The 10,972-nt window shown below is 45.0% G+C and overlaps 1 pseudogene across 1 annotated transcript; it reads left to right on the top strand.

The window, feature by feature from the left end:
* The first annotated feature begins 7,459 nt into the window (after positions 1-7,459).
* Positions 7,460-10,557, top strand: LOC118081011 (E3 ubiquitin-protein ligase TRIM11-like; annotated as a pseudogene). Its single transcript, XR_015948510.1, has 2 exons — positions 7,460-7,748; positions 8,681-10,557. The product of XR_015948510.1 is annotated as an E3 ubiquitin-protein ligase TRIM11-like (transcript).
* The last annotated feature ends 415 nt before the right edge of the window (positions 10,558-10,972 follow it).

The following is a 10,972-nucleotide window of genomic DNA, read 5'->3' on the forward strand; positions in this document are numbered from 1 at the left end:
GTGTGGATTGGGGCTGGTCCTGGGATCACTAAGGTGATTTGAGGGTATGGATGGGGAGGGGGAGAGGTTTGATTCATTTTGCATCTCAAGCTGAGCCTACATAATTCACACTTTCTGAAACAGCACAAGAACTGAAACTCAGCCATCCTTTGAAACCCGCGCTTCTCCAGACTTTGCAATGCAGCTGTCCATTTGTGTGTGCAAAAGTGCATGCACTGATGTAAAGTGTGCATACAAATGCGTATAATGGGTGGGGGAAACACACATAGGTGTTACGTTAGGCAAAATTGCTTTGCAAAAATGTATATATTTGGAGAAAGGGACATTAAAATGCTAATTAACTTTCACGAGTCCTTTAACAATAAAAGCACCAGAAACAAATGTGGAGGACAGAGCTTGAGATTGGGAAAAGGAGAAACTGAAACAGAAATTGAGACATTTGCCCATCTGTACTTGATGGACCTTTGTTCCCGGGTTTTAAACATGCAGCTGGAAAGTCCCAAGTTTACTCTTGAGATTGGAAATGCCATGCTGAAGGCCATAAAATCGTTAGTTGGCCTTACGATAAATCATATAAACCTGGAAGTGGCAACAAGAGAAGTGCCCTCGAAAGATGGGCTGCATCCCCTCTAGATGAGCCCCCCCCCACATTATACATTTAAAACAGCATCCTACCCCTCTAAACAGTCATGGCTTCCCCCTCATAAAATCCTGGGAACAAGTTCGTTTAGGTTTCTGAGAATTGTTAGGAGAGACGCCCCTGTTCCCCTCACAGAGCTTCACACACAGCTTCCTGTGGGAATGAGAGCTCTGTGCGGATGTCCTAGCAATTCTCAGCACCTTTATAATAAACTACAGTTCTTTTACGGGATTCTTTTGAGGGGCTATATGGGACGCGGGTGGCACTGTGGGTTAAACCACAGAGCCTAGGGCTTGCCGATCAGAAGGTGGGTGGTTCGAATCCCCGTGACGGGGTGAGCTCCCGTTGCTCGGCCCCAGCTCCTGCCAACCTAGCAGTTCGAAAGCACGTCAAAGTGCAAGTAGATAAATAGGTACCGCTCCGGCGGGAAGGTAAACTGTTTCTGTGCGCTGCTCTGGTTCGCCAGAAAGCGGCTTAGTCGTGCTGGCCACATAACCCGGAAGCTGTACGCCGGCTCCCTCGGCCAGTAAAGCGAGCTGAGCTCCGCAACCCCAGAGTCGTCCGCGACTAGACCTAATGGTCAGGGGTCCCTTTACCTTTACCTTTGAGGGGCTAGCCATGACTGTTCTAAAGTCTATACTGCTTTGAGTCTATAGTGCAGAATGTGGCCTTTGTTCCCATGCAGATCAATGGGCCTGAAGTCTTGACACATGATGTCCCATTGATTTCAGTGGGAACAGACTGCAGTTGGGCCGATCGGGGGATTTTTTCCTCGGGTGGCAGAAGCTGGAGCCTCTGCCCCCAAGCCCCCCTGGAAAAGGGTACCTCACTGGCTGGCTTCAAAGAGCGGAGCTGAACTGCTTCTTGCCGGCTTTCCTCACTGACTTTGTGGGCTCCTGTGGTTGGCCTGGAGGACCCTCGCAGGCCCTTCCAACGCTACAGTTCCTTTTTTTAAGATTCTTTATTACAAAACAATTTACATAGAACGTAAACAAAATGGAAAACAACATAAACAGACCCTAGACACTGGCTAACAACACCTCATTTGACATTACATACCCTTTAATTTCCGATTCACCTCATTGTGCTATTTATACCTTACTAGTCTATACGCAGCAGTTCGAAAGCAAAATAAAAGTGCAGGTAGATAAATAGGGACCACTCTAGCGGGAAGGTAAACGGCGTTTCCGTGTGCTGCTCTGGTTCGCCAGAAGCAGCTTTGTCATGCTGGCCACATGACCCAGAAGCTGTCTGCAGACAAACGCCGGCTCCCTCGGCATATAGAGCGAGATGAGCGCCCCAACCCCAGAGTCGGACACGACTGGACCTGATGGTCAGGGGCCCCTTTACCTTTTAGTCTATACACACTTCATTTTTAAAAATTCTTTTCAGTTAATTATCAGGGACAAAATTTACTTTATAATTTCCTTAAACTTCAAGATTCAATCCAAATCTGTCAGGAGATTTGTGTTATTACTAAATGATTTACTAAATTTCTGGTCAGAATTTCCTCTTATTCTCCCAATCATCCTTGCAAGTTTTGAATATTCTATCTTCTTTGCTTGCCAATCAGTTTTTGTGGGGATTACATCACCTTTCCAATTTTTTGCTATTAAAATCTTCACCGCTGTGGTTGTGTACATAAAGAGGTTTCTGTGGGGTTTTTTTGTATATCAATGGACATAATGCCTAACAAAAAGGCTTCAGGGGTTTTTTTTAACGATGATTTAAAGATCTTTTTGAGTTCATTGTATATTCTATCTCAAAATTATCCAATCTTCACACAGTCCCACCCCATGTGCATAAAGGTACCAGCCCCTTTTTGGCATCTCCAGCAAACGTCGGAGCTTTTCTTGTACAACCTGGCCTGTTTGGCCGGGGTCAGATACCATCGGTACAGCATTTTCATTACGTTTTCTCTCAAATTATAACATGTCTTCTCTCCATGCTACAGTTCCATGAGGAAGCTTCTCTGCCCCCCCCCCCCCGGCGGCCACCCCTCTCACATCTTTCTCTGAGGCCTCACTTTTTCCCCTGATAACTTAGCTCATAAATTCGGGCTTGTTTGAGCACTTTGTCCGCTTACGTAAATCCGACTTGCTTGTAGGAGAGGCAAAGCCGATAAGCAAAGGTTTCATTTTGCAGAGTTTGGCGTTGCCAAAGAAAAGTCCCCCTCAAAAAGTCCCCTGAGTAACCAATGAGGATTGCATTGGAGTAGCATCAAGGGCAGGCTATAAAACCACCTGAGGAGGGAAGTGACAAGAAGCATTGGTGTAAAGTCTCTGCCTGGAAGCTGCTGTCAACTTCAGAGACACCGAAACTTGAAGACTGGCGAGGTCCGATTAGCCAGCAGGTCTGTTCATTCCACTGTTTCATGTCCTATTGTGTGGTAAGTGTGGTCTGAGTTTCCCCCAGGAACCTTATCTTGCGGCTTTGCTTAATATCCTGAGTCTGCCTCGGCCTTCGCAAGTTCCCTTGCATGTGTGTGCGATAACTGCAAACGTGCATTTTGCAGCACTGCCTCCGGTTGTCTTGGGTTATCCTCCACCTCAAAGCAAAAAGGTTTCACAGACAGAGGACTTCTGGGGTCTGGGATCAAGGTAAGGAGGAAGGAGCAAGATGCAAAGCTGTTCGTTTGTTTGTTGTGTGCTTACCTGCTTACACTTTGCACCTTCAAAAAGTTCCTGGTTTTTTTTTTATAAAAAACAACAACAATCCAAAATCATTTAATTTTAAAAATAATTTATATACCTCCTTAAATATCACAGTTTTAAGCAACATACAAAACACAGATACAGTAATAAGAAATAGCACCATATAAACAGAAAACCTCAAGAATATTAAAACTTTGCAGAATAGAAAAGCAGACAGTGGAATTTAGAACATTTATAAATTCCCATTAATGTATTATATTTGCTGACACTGGGTTTTTGTTTTTTTAAAAGCATTTTTGAGATACATGCTGGGAAGCAGTAGTTTTTATAGTATTTTGTCGTTGCCCCCCCCAAATACCCCCAGTGATTCTCAGACTTCCTCCTTACTCCCATAGACTACTTGAAAATTGCTGGTGGTCTTAGCAGACCACTGGATTATTTTAATTATTTTGCCTGTTGTAGTTACTGTATTGTAATTCACATTGTGCTAGGTTTTTAATTGTATTTTTACAGCTTCTTTCATTTCTTACATTGCATTTTACTTCGTCACCATTTGCATTCTGTAGAATTAAAAAAAACTGTAAAACAATAAAAATGCAAGGCAAGAAATACAAGTAGCAATCGAATGTGCAGTTAATGTGGAGATGCCATGGACCACCCAAATGAAGTTCACAGACCACAGTTTAGGAAGCCCTGTGCTAACGTATTAGGAGTAGAGGAGCAGCTATTAAGAAAGAAGATTCCACCTAAACATTAGGAAGAACTTCCTGACAGTAAGAGCTGTTCGACAGTGGAATTTGCTGCCAAGAAGTGTGGTGGAGTCTCCTTCTTTGGAGGTCTTTAAGCAGAGGCTTGACAGGCATATGTCAAGAATGCTTTGATGGTGTTTCCTGCTTGGCAGGGGATTGGACTGGATGGCCAATGTGGTCTCTTCCAACTCTATGATTCTATGATTCGAGTGGCAGTTCTTTGGGGGATGGGGGGGAGAGAGAGGGGCAAAATGAAGTTCTGTTTGCATTTTCCCTCACTAAAGTAATTTATACGGCCACAGAACAGTCCCTTCCCTTTTAAGACCACCTAGTCCAGGGTTTCTTAAAATTACTTTGCGGCACCACAATCTGGAGGGACAATGGTTACCTACTCTAGTTTAAAGCTCATCCTATTATGGAATCTGTTGCCAGCACTCTGCTTGCAATACTCAGCCAGTATGTTTGTAGCATTAAGCTCTGTTCTGGAAGCGCCCATATTGTTTCACTTTAACTTTCAGTTCAGTCAAAGGAATGCTGTTGTAGGCATAGCTGCTGCAAACTGGTTTCGGTTATCGCTTCTGAGCACATCTGAAGTTAGCCACAGACTAAAGGAACCTATCAACACATCTGGTTGGCGAAGCTACCCCATGTTGTCTCCCTAACCCAGGGGTAGGCAATCTAAGGCCCGGGGGCCGGATGTGGCCCAATTGCCTTCGCTATCCGGCCTGCGGGTGGTCCAGGAATCAGCGTGTTTTTACATGAGTAGAATGTGTCCTTTTATTTAAAATGCATCTCTGGGTTATTTGTGGGGCATAGGAATTCATTCAGTGGTACCTCTACTTATGAATAACTCTACTTACTAATGTTTCTACTTACGAACGGAGCTCCGTCCGCCATCTTGGATGCGGTTTAGATAGGATGTTTTCTACTTACGAATTTTTAGATAGGGTTGCTTCAACTTACGATTTTTTTTAGACTTACGAATGTGCGTTCGGAACGCATTAAATTCGTAAGTAGGGGTACCACTGTATTTATTTATTTTCAAAATCTAGTCCGGCCCACCACATGGTCTGAGGGACGGTGGACCGGCCAACGGCTAGAAAAGGTTGCTCACCCCTGCCCTAACCTGTGGAATCTGGCACCCAAAGACACCCCACCACAGTGCCTTTCGGGTCGCAGCGTGCAGAGCAGCTCAGCAACCGACGCCGACAAATGGGCATCTGCAACAAAATGTTGCAGTGCAGCCACAACACCACTTCATAGAAGTGCTTCTATTCAGGGGTAACAACTGCTAGCCTTTGACAGGAGTCCGATACTGCTTTGCGGGCTCACGAAGGAACGGGGGAGCTCACACGACACGGCTGCGGTATACGACATTGCGTTAAGTCGCAGAACAACCACCGCAGCTTAAAAACTAGTAGGCATGACCCACATGCTGAAACAGCAATAGAATAATGCAAAGGAACTCTCACTATCCCCTACAAATGCACAAAAATGGGAGAAGAGTTTTAACCATAAAACAGGGTTTGAGAAAGTTGTTGTTCTCCTCCTCCTCCTCCTCCTCCTCCTCCTCCTCCTCCTCCTCCTCCTCCTCCTCCTCCTCCTCCTCCTCCTCCTCCTCCTCCTCCCATCAGGCCTAGCCAGCATGGCCAATGGTCAGGGATGATAGGAAATGGAGCCCCAGAACGTCTGAAGGGCTCCCAGCATTTTTGTAAAGGGATCGTGCCTTCCCTCAGGGCTGGGGAGGCAGAGAAAGAGGAGGTGGAGGTCTCTGTTGGCTTCAGGTTAAATAACAACAACAACAACAACAATTTATTATTTGTACTCCGCCCATCCGGCTGGGTTTCCCCAGCCACTCTAGGCAGCTTCCAACAAAAATTAAAATACATTAAAATGTCACACATTAAAAATGTTTTGCCTTGCAGGAGTCATGCCAAACCATAGTCGGGGGAAGGACTGACCTCTGAGCAAACGTTTTATTCTGACCGAAGTCACCCCTCTGCGCCGCTGAAGCCACCCATTTTTGCATCGTTGTGCCGGCAACACCAAACCCATGGCAAGGTTGTGCCTGCATGAAAAGTTCAAGGAGAACACGCCTCTACGAATCCTTTCACAACCACGGAAGAAAGGTAGATCTCCGCGACTGAAACATAAGGGAGCTTTTGGCTCTTTAAATGCATGAGGTTGAGGTCAAGTAAGGGGCCTTTGTGTTAAATCGCACCTGCTCCCCATGAAAAACATCATTGCAATATAATCCTATGTCAAAACAAGAATTTCTTAACCTAGGTTGCACCTTGCTATATGTTAAACACCTAGGTAAATCTAATAATCGGCTGCCAATTCAGTTCTCGGTGAATTTAAGGCGCTCTTGCTGGTGGTGTTTAAAGCTCTAAATGACTTAGGCCCCAAATATCTGAGAGGTTGCCTGCTTCCCTGCAAGACCCTCTTGGGCAGGCATCCCCAAACTCGGCTCTCCAGATGTTTTGGGACTACAATTCCCATCATCCCTGACCACTGGCCCTATTAGCTAGGGATGATGGGAGTTGTAGTCCCATAACATCTGGAGGGCCAAGTTTGGGGGTGCCTGTTCTTGGGTGTTAGGATCAGAAGAGGGAGTATTTCCACTGCCCACAGATGTTCAAGGAGGGGGCATTTTCTGTGGCAGCCTCAAACATTGGTGCCAAAGTGAAGGGGCCAGGTATGTATCCACAAATTTTGGTGTCAGGGCCATGCATGCTGCATGGCACCCACGGCCCCAGGCACCCACAGTTGTGGGGCCAAGCTGGCACTCCTGGCCTCAAAGTTGTGGGGTTTCCTCCCCACAGAGGTGAGTGCCTGGCCCCTTCAGAGAGGTTACCCTGGCCTTTGACACCTATTTAAATTGTTCCAACCCGCCCTGGGACCTGCCGGTAAAGGGCAGGGAATGAATTTTATGTGACAACATTAAATATCTGCAGCGTTTTCTTCCACACAAATGGGCCACATTCCATGCCACAGTATAAACGGTGTGGGTGAAAAGATGTTCAACATGGCTTGGAGAACAAGCAGCAGCTAGGCCTCAATCTAGAATTTCTTCCCCCTCGAACCCTGAGCCAGCAGCCTCCTCAGCCAACGTCCATCAAGGATACTGTAAAAAGGTAAAGGTAAAGGGACCCCTGACCATTAGGTCCAGTCGTGACCGACTCTGGGGTTGCGCGCTCATCTCTTCTGTTTAAATATCAACGCCAAAGTAAAATTTGGAATGGGAGGGCTCAAGTTATGTGAAAGGAGACAGGGACCGTTTGATTCAGGGGGTGAGTGCCCAAGGCTCAAAATCAGGTTGCAATGCATTTTTTATTCTTCTTATTCTTTATTTATGTTAATGCCATCAGTGTGCACATGAAACTTTGCACAGAATGGTTCCTCGGTGCTAAGGACCATCATTCCTCCCTTCCCATTTGCAACCAGCCCAGAGGGGCTTATGGGCCCCGGCAGTCGTCTTCCTGCTCCTGCTCCGTCTCGATGTCGTTGCCTCGAGCTGGGTGTGCCGGGCAGTTCCTCTGGCTCCCCCTGCTGCTGGCCTCCCTCCCTTCCTCTCCGATGAGCATCAGCCGCTGCCAGATTCCCTCCCCGCCAGACTTCTGGCCCTGCGCTCCATTCAAAGGGCTATGCTTATTATGGCTGGGCATTGCCAGAGGAGGATGGGGGGTTTGGATGCTGAAGCAGGTGAGTTTTATGCCCCTCCCTGGAGTCAGCTGACATTGAGGTGGGCGAGGACTTAACAAGAAACAAGAAAATTCAGAGTTATCCATATATAACACAGGTGGACCCGGAAGCTGTCTGCGGACAAACGCTGGCTCCCTCGGCCTATACAGCAAGATGAGCGCTGCAATCCCAGAGGCGGACACGACTGGACCTGATTTTTTTCCAGTTCATTATATATCACTGATCATAATCTTTCCCCGCCCATCTGACTGGGTTGCCCCTCTGAGCAGATTCCAGCATATACTAAAACATTAAACATTAAAATCTTCCCTCAGGTTGAGAAGGCTACTTTTTAGTTGTTTATTATTACTTATTACTTATTATTATTATTATTATTAGAGTTTATATACTGCCCTATACCCACAGGTCTCAGGGTGGTTCTTGGATAAAATCGGAATATAAATCCACAACATACATAATCAAAATAAAAACAACTACCCAATAACCACCACCCCCAAACAGATTTTAAAAGGGCATAGGATGTCCATCAAACCAACCAAAGGCCTGCTTAAAGAGGTATGTTTTTGCCTGGTGCCAGGCAGCCATTTAAATTTCATTGCATTCAAATCCCATATTTTTGTAAGCTTGAGGTGGCTTATGTTGTTCACATTTAATACTGTATACTGTGTGTAGTCTATACAGTGTTAGTTTTATGATGTTAGCTGCCTTGAGCCCGGCTCCTGCCGGGGAGGGCGGGGTACAAATAAATTATTATTATTATTATTATTATTATTATTATTATTCCCCAGAACACCTCTGTGAGGTAGGTTAGCCTGGCCTCCTGACCAGAAGCCGGTGGAAAGAGAGTTTTGTGAGTCCCTCTCTGGTCAAGTTTATGCTTCTACGGGCACCATCCAACCATCCTTCTTTATTATTTTTTCTATTCTCTGCAGTGAACGTGACTCTGGATCCCAGCACAGCTCATGCCAACCTCATCCTCTCCCAGGACCTGAAGAGAGTAAGATGGGGATGCAGGACACAGGACCTGCCTGACAACCCTTCGCGGTTCGACTGGGAGCCCTTTGTGCTGGGCCAAGAGAGACTCGCTTCGGGAAGACACTGGTGGGAGGTGGAAGTGGAAGAGGCGACACCACAGGCCCTGCGGGCTTCGCAAGAACCGTCCGTCAGGAGGAAAGGAGAGTCACGTCCACGTGAAAGGCAATGGGAGGTCTGAGCCGTGGGAGCTGCCAGAGAGTCCGTCGTGAGGAAAGGAAAGGTCAATTTCAATCCCAACGGGGGAATCTGGGCTCTGGGCAAGGCCCTGCCAGACTCACTGAGGACTCCATTGTCTCCTTATCGGCTCACGGCGTTTACATCCTCCGAGAGGACCCTCTTGAGCTTGAGATACGAGCCCAGGAAGATCCGGGTATACCTGGACTACGAAGGCGGTCGCGTGGATTTCTTTGACGCCAATACAGATGACTTGATATTCACTTTCCCTACAGCCTCATTCTCCGGGGAGAGGATCTGTCCCTTTTTCGGGGTGTATTGGGGAGTCAGACTGAGCTGCTGAAACATCAAATTCCCCAGCTCAACCCAATGGCCCAGTGGCAAATTAAGTTTTAAAATAAAATAAAATAAAATACTTTTTTATTATTTTCTCAAATACAAACACAAGATTACAACATACAGAAAGGAAAAATAATCATCTATTAGACAATTCTTCTGTTTCACTTCCATTACTATTTACTATATACATTCTAATGTTCTGCCGAATGTGACTTCCTCCTTTCTCCACTTTTGGTTTTCTACGCTATCGTCTTATACCTTGCGCTTTCTTCATCCTAGTCTCTGTTATTCTGTTATTCTCTTAGTTATATTTACCATTTTTGTAACCACAGACCTCTGTTACTCCTGTTGTAGGTTTTATGTCAATCCTGTTAAGTGTTTTTATTGTTTTACAGTAATCCTTTAAATATTCCACAAATTTACTCCAATCTTTTTGGAACTTCTGGTCTTTTTGCTCCCTTATCCTTCCAGTCATTTTAGCTAACTCTGAGTATTCCGTCATTTGGACCCTCCACTCTTCAACTGTTGGAATATCTGTTGTTTTCCATCTTTGAGCCATTCTAGCAGCTGTGGTGGCATACATGAATAGTCTTTGGTCTTCCTTTTTAATTTCGTTGCCCATTGATCCTAACAAAAAGATTTCTGGTTTCTTGGGAAATGTATATTTTAACTTTTTTAAAAAACACATTGTATATTAGCTCCCAGAATGTTTTCACTTTTTCACATAACCACCACATGTGATATATTTCTCCATCCTTTTGGTTACATTTCCAACACTTTTTGTCTTTCTTTTTGTAAATTTCTGCCAATTTGACTGGCGTCAGGTACCAGCGGTACATCATTTTCATGACTTTTTCTTTTAATACCGTACACGCTGTAAACTTTATATGTTGATTCCAGAGCTTTAGCCACAAATCATAGTCTATATCAGGCACCCCCAAACAGCAGCCCTCCAGATACTTTGGTCTACAACTCCCATGATCCCTAGCTAACAGGATCAGTGGTTGGGGAAGATGGGAATTGTAGTCCAAAACATCTGGTGGGCCGAAGTCTAGGGATGCCTGGTCTATATTATAACCAAAGTCAATTGCCCACTTAATCATAACCTCCTTAGTCTCTTCATCCTTGGTGTTCCACTCTAATATAAAGTTATACATTCTTGACAACAATTTGTTTTTCCCCTCTACCAGTTCAATTTGAAATTCAGATTCAGTATTTTCAAATCCGTTATTTCTTTTATCTTCATTAAACAGATCATTTATTTGGTGGAAAATTCTGAACTGCGAGTGCTCTTTGTGACCAGCCGCACGTGAGGTATAAAAGGGAAATGGATTTTTGACCCCTGCAGATGTCAACAGCAAGACAGCTTTCCTCCATCACTCCTCTTCCTTGCTTTGCTTAAGACCTAAGTTCTGGTGGACTCAAAACCTTTTTTGATTTTGCTGTCTGGTTTTATATGTTGCTGTAAAGCACGCTGACAATTTTTTATGATACAACAGCATATAAATATTTATATAAATAGCTAAATAAATAAAAGCTTGCTCACTAGTTTGAGACATTTGGGTTGGCCATAATAATGTTAAACTTAGATGGCTGTAAGGAGACAGTTACCATATTATGGTGAAGGAAAGATCAGAACTCATTTATTTCAAGTACAGTCGTACCTTGGTTTTCGA

Source organism: Zootoca vivipara, chromosome 2 (genome assembly GCF_965207765.1).
Source record: "Zootoca vivipara chromosome 2, rZooViv2.hap1.1, whole genome shotgun sequence".
NCBI lineage: Eukaryota > Metazoa > Chordata > Lepidosauria > Squamata > Lacertidae > Zootoca > Zootoca vivipara.